Source organism: Mauremys reevesii, linkage group 6 (genome assembly GCF_016161935.1).
Source record: "Mauremys reevesii isolate NIE-2019 linkage group 6, ASM1616193v1, whole genome shotgun sequence".
Lineage (NCBI taxonomy): Eukaryota > Metazoa > Chordata > Testudines > Geoemydidae > Mauremys > Mauremys reevesii.
Window position 1 is genome coordinate 58,827,071 of NC_052628.1, and position 13,090 is coordinate 58,840,160.

The following is a 13,090-nucleotide window of genomic DNA, read 5'->3' on the forward strand; positions in this document are numbered from 1 at the left end:
CAGGCAATGTTCATTCTGGCTTTTTTAAACTTTTGAGCACTTTCTTGACTCCTTCACATGGGTCATCTGTGGGAGCTAATGACCCACGGGGGGATGGATAGTTCAGTGGTTTGAGCAGTGGCTTGCTAAACCCAAGGTTGGTGAGTTTAATCCTTGAGGAGGCCACTTAGGGATCTGGGGCAAAATCAGTACTTGGTCCTGCTAGTGAAGGCAGCGGGCTGGACTTGATGACCTTTCAAGGTCCCTTCCAGTTCTATGAGATAGGTATATCTCCATATGTTATAACTGATAACAGTAAATGACTGCAATCTTTTATGTTGACCTGCCACTAGAGGGGGTGTAGAGACAGTTTGCCAGTGGATTTTACAGGGATTTGCTAGACTGCAAAGGAATGATGAGCATCAGGAATAATGCTCAATTCCAGGTTTGGTTGGGGAGTGTTCTCTAATGGTCACAGAGCCTTCTGATTCTGTCCTGCTCCTATCCACTCCTCCCCAGCTCCTGCTCCTAATCCCCCACCCCCTGTTTTTTTCCAGCCCTGGTCCAGCTCCTGCCTCTAGCTTCCTCGCCCAACCCCTCTCTCCTACTTTCTCCTACCCTTTTCCTCTCCAGGGATCCTGCATACTTTCCCCACGTTTTTTTGTCTTCCCCCATCGCTGGATCCTGCTACTAACCATCCTCACCATCTAAGCTCCTATCCTTACTGCCCTGTGTCCTGCATTTCTTCCCTCTGGCCCATGGTCCTCATTCTTCTGCATTTGAGTCAGGCAGCTTCCTCCTTCTCCCTCAAATTGCCTGGGCACCAGCAGGGGAGCATTGAGAGCTCAGGACTGTATGTCTCTTTCTGCTCTCGCTTCTACTGCCCAGTGCCATAGCAACCCCACAACTACTGTAAAAAGCAATTGCAGGGAAAGTTCTATTCAGCCACTGCTGTTCAGGGCTGGAGCATGCTCAGTGGCTCTGTGCATGTACAGTCTGATCACCGGCATTGGCTCTGGGCACTCACATTCAGGAGTGCCAAATCCCTTTTTTGGGGGCAGGGGAGGGAATGGAGGAGGAGGGAACTCTCCATGGCTCAAAAGCTTATCTCTCTCACCAACAGAAGATGGTCCAATAAAAGATACTACCTCACCCACCTCTCTCAAATAATTTTATTACTCAGTTACAAAAATATTGGTGTGACAGGATAATTTCTCAGGTGTTCTCTACATACAAATGTGCAGCAGTTTAGTAAATCCTATTCAGTTAAACCAGTGCAAGCCCAGATGTGGGCAGTTTTAGGGCTTGTTGATGCTTGAAATGCTACCGCCGTAGCTCTTCAGTGTAGACCTACATACACCAATGGGAGGGGTTTTCCTGTTATAGGTAATCCACCTCTTGAGAGGTGGTAGCTAGGTTGACAGAATTCTTCCATTGAACTAGTACTGTCTAAACTGGGGGATAGGTTGGCTTAACTATGTCGCATAGTGGGATAGATTTTTCACACCCTGAGTAATGTAGCTGGGTCAACGTAACTTTTTAGTGTTGACCAGGTTTTATTTCAGTTTGAGTGGTTTATTTTGGTTTCTCTTAATCCAACTGTTTAAACAGAAATAAACCCAAATAAGTGGCCCCACTGAGATTTGCACTGGTTGAACAAAACCAGTACAATTATGTATATAGACAAATACTTTGTTTAATAATTAAATATGTTTTTTTTAAAATCCTTCAAGTAAACCTAACCAGGTTCTTTACGGGATCCTCTTTCAGTTGTCTATGAAGCAGCCTCAGGGACCCCAGCATTTCCCTGTATGGGTTCCTGCTACTAGATTTGTTTCTGGTACCACTGAGCATGGGTTCTTGACTGGTTTGTTTTTTAGATTATTTTTATATAAAATAAAAAATCAGGTCAATCACCTGTTATATAACTCATGATATACAACAAGAAACATTAAATAAACTTTTAAGTTGTGCTGAAACATGGATAAGTGAGGTTTCACCTGCAGTCATCTGGGAAATACGGTTGACCTGAACAGGCTAATGTGACTTCTCTCTCTGGACTTCTCTCTCTATAAATTAGTTTGCTTCCCCATTCAAAATTGTATTCCAGATTATGTTTGGAAAAGTACAGTAACACAGGTAATATTTGCTTCTTTTGTCTGAAGTTTGGGGACCCACTTTAGGAGATTTGTGTCATTACCTGTCCTTAAAATATAACAAGTACAACAGAGAAGGAAGAAGTAGCAGACTGCTTTTAGAAAGGCAAATCTGAGCAAGCAATACTATAGCAACATTACTTTCTTGTTACAATTCTAAAGTATAAATCCACTTACATTTTTTATGGGTTTCATCAAATGAATTTAAGTGCTTGTGACAATTTTATGTATAACAGTAAAATGACAATATGGGAATACCGAAATAAGAATATAAGTTCTTACTTGTAAGGGGGAAGAGAAGGCATTTTTCTTAGGCACACATTTTGATCTGTCCACAAGATGCAGGCTTTCTCAGCCCCATCAACTTGGTGCTTTGTTACTTACTGGACTTTGTATTAGACATTCATGAAAATCTAGGGTGGATCATTTGCTGTTTAGTTTTTAGGCAAGTCTGCCATCCCCACACATACCAGGAGTTGTGTACCTGATGTTTTATCATTTAGGGAATTGAGGAGGTTGTTTTTTTCAGAACTACTATTGTACACAGCCAACGTGAGTGAACGAAACATAGAACTGCACAAAGTGTCTTTGGAAATCTAGCCTTTATTTGGTTGGGGAGTCTGGAAATGTATTTGATAAATTTTGTGTTTCTGGGCACAGTGTGAATGAGACATTTTGTGGTGCTGCAGTATGTAAATCTATTAAATGTTTTTTCTGGCTCTGCTGTGTCCTACAACTAGCCAACAACTCTTGTTAATAACTTCTAGCACTGAAAGGAAACATATTGGATACAGACTTCTGATTTAATAAAACCCTCAAAATAGGTTTTTAGGTTAAATATATTTATAACATGCAGGTGTCTGAGACAGTATCATAAAATATGTACACAAGCTTAGTGCAGAAAAAAAGCTTAAATGCGCTTTGGGGGATATTACAGTATGGTAAACTTTAACAGTGTTTTTTCCAATTTCAGATCTCACAGACTTTCAAAATTGCTATAGTGCAACATATATAATTATTAGTTTAATTTACGTACATAATCTACCTCATAGCTAACTATTTCCAACATGCTGAGTTTTTTATTTATTGGGTGGTATTTATTGGCTTAAATCATTGGTGAAATTGTTTCCTTGTTTGGAGCAATCACACAGTTTTATTACTGGAAAAAATGCAATTGCCTCTCACGCTATAGATTGTATCGAAACTCAGTTCACTGGTTCTTTCAGGGTTTCACCCCCCTAACCATGCACCTTGAGAAGTTTGAGGAAACAACAAAATAACTTTTATTTTTTTTTGGTGATGTGTTATGCATTCTGCACTATGAAAACCCCCAGTTACCACAGGCCAGATCCCTACGTTTATGGTGCCTTTGCTAGGGCTAAGGAAATAAGTTTGAATGGAACAAGAACCAAACCTAGGGTGAAATTCTGGCCTTATAAAAGTCAATGGGAATTTTGCTGTTGACTTCAGTGGGGTCTGTCTAGACAGCAAAGAAGATCCTGAGGTTGGCCCATATCAGCCAACTTGGGCTTACGGGTCTTGGGCTGTCAGGCTGTTTCGTTGTTGAGCAGACTTCTGGGCTCCAGCTAGAGCCCAAGCTCTGGGACCATCCCACCTTGCAGGGTCCTAGAGCCCAGTCTCCAGTCCGAGCCTGAAAGTCAGCAATGAAACAGCCCGGCAACCCAAGCCCTGTGAGCCCAAGTCAGCTGTCACGGGCCAGCTTCATGTTTTTCTTTGCTGTGTAGACATACCCAATGGACCAGGATTGCACCCCTGAAACTTAACCCAAAATTTAAACTGAACCATCTTAGAGGTATGAAAACATATATCTACTTCTTTGATTTTAAATATTCATTTTCACATTCCTGCACTACTATGAATTATTATCAAAATTAATCCAAATCTTTCTTGATGTTTGTTCATCAGTAGCACATGTAAATTCCTTCTCAGTAGTCCTAGCAGACAGACTACTTAAAGAAACAGTTTTTAGCACTTAGACTCATAGAGTCAACAAAGCCTAGTGTGTTGATCCAGTACCCATGTAATTGACCTCATTCTCAGTATTAGTTGTCATTTTGGTGCTCACATGTCCATTTCTGGCTCTTCTGATGCACTGTTTTTTTGCTTTCTTTATTTTTCAGATTTTTATGGAGGTAGACAGGTTCTTAATTGCTTTAAACAGTGTAAAGAACATGGGTGTTTGAGACAGACAATTGTGACCAATGCCACTGCTGCCTCTGAGAGGACCATGATTGTCTGGGTCTGGGATGCACCATCTCGACCAAGATGTCAACCTCTAATTGACAAAGCAGAGCTGTTTGAGACTTTTACTGACTCATGTTTCAGGGTTTAAGCCAACTCAAACTACTTGGGTTTAGGAAAAATTTTCCTTGGGTGCAGGTTATCTCATAACTCCTTTCTGCAGGTTTTCTTGCACCTTCCTATGAAGCAACTGGTGCTGTCTGCTTTCAGAGACAGGATACTGGACTAGATAGATCATTGGTTTGATCCAATCCGGTATCTAACTGAATCTCATGGCTGGGGTCCCCATAGAATAGCTTCACTTGGGTCCACATATTTCTGAATCTGCCCCTGCTGTTTTCTCCTCTCCTCTCAGTTCAGTTCTACTCTTATTACAGAGATACTGGACTATACTGTTTGTCCACATAGTAAGTTATGGGTTTTTTTAATTTTATCCAAATCTTTCCTCTGTTCATTAGAAAAACAATTACAATTCTTGGACAAAGTTCATTCTGTGACAAGTTATGACTGAAATTGACCCTTACCAGGCTTATTTCAAACCTATTTAATATGTCTATTTTATAATGTCCTTGGAGTATAATCTGTGGTGATGATACCATTTGTACTTACTTTGTCATCAGTACCATTACCATTCCATATTCTTTGCTTTAATAATTGAGATATTTGCTGCTGCCATCTAATCTTCTAATGGTAGCATATGGGCAAGTGAGACTTTTATGCAATATTCTCCACTAACAATATTCTCTGTTACGGTCAGAACAATTTGAAATGTCTTCCATGTCTGTGTTTCTTTAAGAAAATGGCTTGCTGTCTGGTTATGGGATGGATTAATTTGAGTAAAGTGCTTTCCTGCTGAAATTTTACTCTTACCTTTTCAGACGTGTATTTCTGTTAAAATTGCTGGCAGAAGTTAAAAATATATTTGAAAGGGTTTATTCATAAGCATTTCAATTGTTTATTAGTTTCATCTGTTCTGTCTGGGCAGAGGGACCAAAGCCTGAAATCCACCGCCCCAGGCTGGGGGGCCAAAGCTGAAGCCCAAGGGCTTCAGCCCTAGGCAGAGGGCATTTATTGTGAGCCCCGCTGTCCAGGGCAGAAGCCCTCACACTTTGACTTCAGCCCCAGGCGGTGGCGCTCGGGCTTCAGCTTCTGTCCTGGGCCCCAGCAATCCTAAGCAGCCCTTGCAACCCCATTAAAATAACCCACAGTTTGAGAACCGCTGTGCCAGAGTCAGCCAGGCTACCAGGTTCTATGTATCCTGAGCCAAAAGGGAAAGAAGACTTTATTTCATTTAGTTAGTCATTGTGTCACCTAACTTGCTTGTGTGCCACTAGTTGGCATCACACAGCTGCATGACCCTATTGTATTGTGTGGGAGGATTTAAGAAGCTATATTAAGTAGTGTAGAAATAGTTCAGAAAAGAGTAATAATGATGAATAATGTTTCTTGGCTGGGAATGTTTGCCTCAAAAACAACAGCTTCTAGTTTGTTTTCACTTATGCCACCTAAAGCTCAGGCACCTGCTGTCAAACTGAGTCTCTGGCAAAGTTATGTTCCAGTGAATGAAGGGTTTGCATAGTCATAGTGATGGGAAAAAGAGAGAACCTCTATGTAATCCTTGTGTAACGTGGACAGACTCTGGTCGTTGGTGGGCAGGATTGAACCGGGGACCTCTGGAGCTTAGTATCTCTCTCTCTAAGTGGTCTCAGTGCTACTAGATGGGACAGAACACATCCAGGAGGTGTGTGGGTTACACTTGCTAGGTATATATAATTATATTTTTGTAGTAGTGTGTTAACAAATTTATGGTGAAGTTTTTTTTTTTTTTTTTTTAGAAGGGCTCCTATTGTCTTGACTCTGCTCCCATTAACTTCAGTACTGGCTGCTTTTGAAATTCCACTCTTAACATTATCCCGTGGTTACAGAAGATAGGCTGTGCAACACTTAGCCAGCCTGGAAACAGGGTATTTCCATTAGCACGGGTGAGATGTCTGCCTTTAAGATGATGATGTTTTCTTCATGGTTAACCGTAATCAAGAAAGTATTGATTCTGCATCAATCTGGGCCTAAATTCTGAGGCAGGAGTCCTGTTTCTTCACCTGCAATACAGCCTCTGTGGCAGTTTCAGGTAAATTTAAAAAATAGATCTTGTTTAAAGAAGGTAAATTGATTTCTATAATCAATGCAGTATCGTATTGTTTACATTGATTTAAATTTTATTTTATTTTGTCCTGAAGTGTAGAACTATTATAGGTGGGGCTGGTAGCTTGTCTTATTACGATTGCCGGACACTTCCCATTATAAGACACAGTTTTCAGTTACTTATAATTTTGCCAAACTTAAAATATTTGGACTGAATTTTTGCATGCAGTGATATCTGCCTCAAGCTGATTTTGTTGGTGGGGAGAACGGAATTCAGCCATTTCAGAGAAGGACATAGTGAAAAATACATTATTTTTCCCATGTAAAAAAATTCATTGGACCTTTTCTTTAAACAGTGTTAGCATGCCTATGCTTTGGAGCAGGGACTTGGTATTTGGCAGGGGAGTATGTGCCTTTTGCTGTCCCAGTGAAAATCTGCCCAAGTCATGTGCCTTTGAAAAATCATACTTTGCACTGCCTGGTGAGACTTGCTTGTGCTTAACAGCTAAATTCTCTGAGAGTCCATCATTGCTTGGGTGGGAGGGAGCAGAGATGGAGTTGGAACTCAGAAAGCAAGCCTGGAGTGGGAGACTAAGAGAGGCTGGACAAGGACTGCAATGAGAGGCCTGAGGAATGGAGACTGGAAGTGGGTAGGAAAGGAGAAAGGGACTAGCACAAGGAGCCAGGGTCAGCAAGGAGCTGAGTGGGATTTATTCCTCCACCCCAATCCCTCTGCCGGAGCAGGGCCCTGTCACACGCTTGTGTAACAGGCAGTGCGGTGCTAGGTACTGTGCTGGCAATGGTGGGGAGAATCCTGGTCTCAGCTTCTTGCCAGCCAGCGCTGTGGTGTCTCCCTTAGGCCTGCAAGGAGCGGCTGTGGGGCAGGCTGGGCCAAGTCTCCTAATCACTGCATTCCAAGTGCTGCCCCACTCACCTTGTTGGCTGGACAGGAAGCAGCAGCATTGGCCTGGGTTGGAGCTGAGCACAGAGCGAACTGGGAACTGATCTCTGTCCTGGGCTGGGCTGAGTTGGACTGGCTGGTGCCATGTGGTTCATCTATGCGCTAACCTGGCTCTCGCTGCTCATTCAGATGTTTTTTGTCACCCTGGCTGTCAATGAGACTGTCATAATGCATATACACTAGGGAGATAAATTAAAGTAGTCCGTGCAACCTTAATTCTGGCATTTCCTAACTGTTGATTGCTTGACGTAGCAAGATTAATATTCTTTTAACATATTTTTGTATGTAATACTATAAAAGGTGGAAGAAAAGAAGGCGGTGGCAGCTAAGGCTGGGGATAGTTAGGACTTTTAGCAACAGTGAAGGCATGGGAGGCAGATTGGGATTGTAATCTAAGCACATTAGGTGGACATTTCTGTCCAAATGAACAGCTTTGATATAGTTAATAATATTGACATGTGAATGCCACATTCAGGTTTCAGAGTTATCCACAGATTGGGGTGAATGGAATAGTTCACAGCTCTCTTAGAATTTTTGTTTCAGACTGTGAACAGACTCTGGAGGCTAACATTACATCAGTTACCTTTGTTCATGTTTAGAAGATTTTCTTCACAAACTTGCATTATGTTTTAAAAAAAATGTTTATATGAACATGTATGCACTTAGAGTTTAGATTCTGGAGCACAGTTCTGTGGCACAGGCTGGATGCTGCCCCAAATTCTCCTGGTGCGAAATACACCGGGCTCTGATTTTACTATGTTAGCAGCAGCTTCATTAATGATTAGTGAAGCAGTGTTCATATTCTGCTTAATTATTTTATGAATTTCTCTTTATTTTCTAGGCTATGCTCATAAACTTTGTTTTTATTTATGATGCATTGAATTGGATGTAGTGGCTTTTATTTTGGGCATACCCACTGTTGGGCGCATAGGAGAGAAGGGAACCAAAATCAAACCATGCTTAGCAAGAAATATAGGTCTGATCTTTCAGTCATGGACAAAAGAGATTGGAATCTTCTCCCAACTCGGTTCCGTGAGGAAACAGGCTGAGTATAGGTGCAGAAAGAGCCAAACTGATAGACCTACTGGATTCCAGGTTTGGTCTTATTTATTAATTAATTTTTTTAAAGATCCAGTCATATTATAAAATAAAAATCTCTTCTGGTTACAAACCTAGTTTATATAGAGCCATTAAATAACTAGTATTAAAGCTTACCAGTGCACAGGACAGAAACTCACTGTATATGTATTTCAAACAGAAGAGCAACAGGAATTAAATTATTAGTTTCTTAGAGCCGTCCCTCGTGTCAACATTTGTGTTTTCTCCTAGTTACTGCAAGTCCTTGAATCTCCTCAGTACTTTATACACAGAGATGTGATTTGTTTCTTCATGCTTAGGTTACACAACACCTTCTCACTAAGTCTATATTCAGTGGAAGTAAACTGGTTAAGTGGAGTCAGAATTAGCCTCCACAGGAACAGAGCCAAGGAAGACTTGCAGTGCTTCCACTCAAAGTACATGGAAAATAAGTTATTGAGTAGAATACAGCCTTTAGTGTTTGGGTAAAAGTACATCTCATTTTTTGGCAGTACTGTCTAATGATTTGTCACCTTCTATCTTACCCTGAAAGATCTACAGTAGACTGAGACATGGAGTAATTTTAGACATTAACTTGGTCCAATGACTTCAATAAATAATTGGTGTCTCGTATACAGTGGTATTATAATATTTCTTGTTTTATTATCTATCCCTTTCCTAATAGTTCCTAACATTCTATTAGCTTTTTTGACTGCTGCTGCACATTGAGTGGGTGTTTCCAGAGAACAATCCACAATGACTCCAAGATCTTTCTTGAGCGGTAACAACTAATTTAGATCGCATCATTTTGTATGTATAGTTGGGAGTATGTTTTCCAGCCTGCATAAGTTTGCACTAATCAACATTGAATTTCATCTGCCATTTCGGTGCCCAGTCACCCAGTTTTGTGAGATCCTCTGTAACTCTTCACAGTCTGCTTTGGTCTTAACTATCTTGAGTAATTTTGTATCATCTGCACATTTTGCCACTACACTGTTTACCCCTTTTTCCAGATCACTTATCAATACATTTTTCCCCACGTAGAAATTTGTAGACTGTAATCAAGTCCCCCCTTTAACCTTCTCTTTATTAAGCTAAATAGACTGAGCTCTTTGAGTTTGTCATTATTCATGTTTTGTATTCCTTTAATCATTCTTGTGGCTCTTCTCTGAATCTTCTCCAGTTTATCAACATCCTTCTTGAATTGTGGCCACCAGAACTGGACACAGTTTTCCAGCGGCAGTCACACCATTGCCAAATACAGAGGTTAAATAACCTCTCTAGTCCTATACAAGATTCCCCTGTTTATGCATCCCAGGATCACTTTTGGTCACAGTGCCACATTGGGAGGTCGTGTTCAGCTGATTATTCACCACAACCCTAAATCTTTTTCAGAGTAATTGCTTCTCAGGATAGAATCCTCCATCTTGAAGTATGGCCTACATTCTTTTTTCCCAGGGATATACATTTACATTTATCTATATCAAAATGCATATAGTTTGCTTGCACCCAGCTTAACAGGCAATTTAGATTGCTCTGTATCAGTGACCTGTCCTCTTCATTATTTACTGCTCTTCCAATCTTTGGGTCATTTGCAAAATTTATCAATGATGATTTTGTGTTCTTCCAGGTTATTGATGAAAATGTTAAATAGTATAGGGCCAAGAAACGATCCCTGCAGGACCCCACTGGAAACACACTCGCTTGATGACAATTTTCGGTTAATAGTTACATTTTGAGACCGGTCAGCCAATTTTTAATCCATAACGTGTGCCGTGTTGTTATATCATTCTAGTTTTGGCCAGTGTATAAGTAATTTGAGCTAAATTATCTTAGCCCTTGTTCAGCTGCAAGGTGAAGCAAGACATTCTTCTCTCATCCCCCTCCCCTCTACATTTTCTCCTGCTCAACCCTGCTCAGATTTTTACTCCATCCATAGTGAGGAGAGCAGGAGCTACTTGTCCAATAATCCCTGCTGTGAGCAAGTGAGTGGTTTCGCCCCAACATACAGAGACACACATTGAGTTGTAAATTGCTCCATGGAAAGGTGAAGTAACTTACCCCTCCTCCAGGGCAAGAGGGTGGGAGGGGAAAACAGGTTGTGAATAAGTGACTCGAAGTCAGCTCTCTGAGGACATAGCTACACTTGCAGTTGTAGAGCACTGGGAGTTAAACCAGCCTTTGGAGACGGCAGCAGGGAAAATGCTGATGAGTGTTTACACTGTCAGCTGGAAGTGCACTGGCGTAGCCACATTAGGATCTCTTGCAATGCCACAAAAAGCAGTGCATTGTGATAGCTATCCCAGCATGCAAGTGGCTGCAACGTGTGGGGGGTGGGGTGGAGTGTGACAGGGAGTGTGTTGAATGTATGTGGAGGGGGAGAGAGTGGGTTTTTGGGGACTGACAGTGTGTCAGCATGCTGTCTTGTAAGTTCAGACAGCAGCAGACCTCCCTCCCCGACCCCCGCCTCTCTCTCACTCACTCAAAGCAAGCAGCATTTCTCAGTAATGGTTCCTTTGTCCCGGAGCAGATAAGCGGCCAGCTGTCAGAAACAGAGCTTTGAAAGGGCATATCCACATTCCTACAGCGAGTTCAAAACAATGACAAGAGTGGCCACTTGACTTAAGGGGATTATGGGACATTTCCAGAGGTCAATCAGAGCGCAGTAATGCAACACCTCGTTCACACTGGCGGCGCTCCAGCGAGGGCGCAGCAAACATTATTCCACTCACTGAGGTGGAGTACCAGCAGTACTGTAGCTGCGGAGTCAGAGCGCTCTATATGTCTGGCCAGTGTGGATGGGTAGTGAGCTAGTGTGCCTGGGGCTCCTTTATTGCGCTGTAACTCGCAAGTGTAGCTGAGCCCTGAGTCACAGTACCTCCTGGAGCTACGCCTGGGGTTGTGCAGTTTACGCACCACTCCTGTTAGGGGCTATGCCTATAATTACAGTCTAGCCCTACAGGTCCAGCAAAGTATCTCTCTTTCTCTCTCTCTTTTCTTTTTTTTTAACTGAAAATTCTAAATTTTTCCAAGATTTTTTTAAAGGAATTCTGTTTTTAAAAGCTTTATCATTCCTTAAACCTATGAATCATAAAAGCTGTGTTCTAGGGAAAATAGTAGTGATGAGAGCAATTCATTATCCCTCCTAACAGAAATTTAAAAGTGAAGTGTTGCCCTCTAGAGGAATAGATTTTTTTTTTTCGGGAGCAGATAGCTACACCAAAATCAGTCTTAGGCATTTTTCCCCATAATTCCCTTCATTCTTTGGTAATTTTGTACTTTTCAAGTAATGAGAACTTCAGTATTCTCCTAAATGTTTTTTCTTTTCAAAAAGTAGAATAAGGAATACTTTATTTCTCAAGTGTTTCAGATAGCTTTAAAGAGCTTCCAGAACAGTTTTAAATTAGTTATCAGTTGCATTGAAACTTCTGAGGACGACTCTTCAGAATCACCAGATGGGCTGTTTGTTTTTTTTTAGGTGAGTTCTTACTTCTGCATATAATTCAGACAAGTTTGGAGCAAACGGAACACAAGCTCTGTTCAGATACACCAAGGAGAGGTACCCAACACAGTAGTGTTTGTGTTCAGGGGGTGTTAAAACAGAATTAGGGGCCCAGAATCCAAAAGAAGAATAACTATCTGTCACTAATTTTGTTTGTAATCAACAGTCCTCAGTAGGGATAGGTGAAAAAAAGGAGTAAAGCTTTATAATGCTTTCACAAGATATTATATAAAACATAGTTCTTGAAGGGCTGTGATACTATCTGATTTCCACTTTTAAGAGACAACATCACTGGCTAGTTTTGGAGAGTGTGTCTAGTGAACGTTGCTGCTGTGATTGAACTTGCTTAGAACAATGCTCTTTGAGATGAGAACTGGGGCTTAGTCACTCTGTCATTCTCTTGGCCTGAGGAACTTTCCCTGGTCCCAGTTGTACTTGGTTGCATGAAGTGCAGGACTTCTGCAAGGCACTGAAAGAGAGGTTATGCGGGAGAAAAGGTGCTGTTCAGCCTTAGGCCTGATCTTGTCATCACTGGATACAATTTTAAGTTGCCACACAGTGGTGAAGGAGAAGATTTAATGCTGTGGTAGGAAGGCCAATTAAATTGCACCCATAAAAGACTGAAAAAATATCTTCTTAGGAAAGGGAAGGAATTAAATCTTGTCCAAAATCATTTTTTGAGAGGGGAATTCACTGTGAGAACCGCCCAGGAGGGAAATAAAAGCACTGGAATGGAGTACTCTAACTGCTGCCATTTTCCTTTGCTTGAAGATAGGTAGTTCTAAGAAACAGTTGTTGCACAATCCTGGTGCAAGTCTGCTTTTATTGCCATCTAGTCCCCTGACATATATGACTACCAGACCTGCTTTTGAAAAAGAATTACATTTTCTGATGAACTATAGGTTCCTAATAAAAGTTTAAAGATAAGTTTTACAATACAAACCTCAGTCTCTCTTTGCCTAGTGACCATTTTGGATTTTATCTGTGCTACAGATGTGCATAGATTAGTTT

At 41.3% G+C, this 13,090-nt stretch overlaps 1 protein-coding gene across 9 annotated transcripts in view; it reads left to right on the top strand.

Annotated features, from left to right (window-relative positions):
• LOC120408022 overlaps window positions 1–13,090 on the top strand; it is a 159,925-nt gene that overhangs the window by 23,257 nt on the left and 123,578 nt on the right. For 2 of the 9 annotated variants that reach the window (XM_039544498.1, XM_039544495.1), the window contains one exon: window positions 6,233–6,525. The exons of the other annotated variants lie outside the window; for them this stretch is intronic. The gene's annotated coding sequence lies outside the window, so the exon portion shown is untranslated. The remainder of the gene's footprint in view (window positions 1–6,232; window positions 6,526–13,090) is intronic. 9 annotated transcript variants of the gene reach the window in all.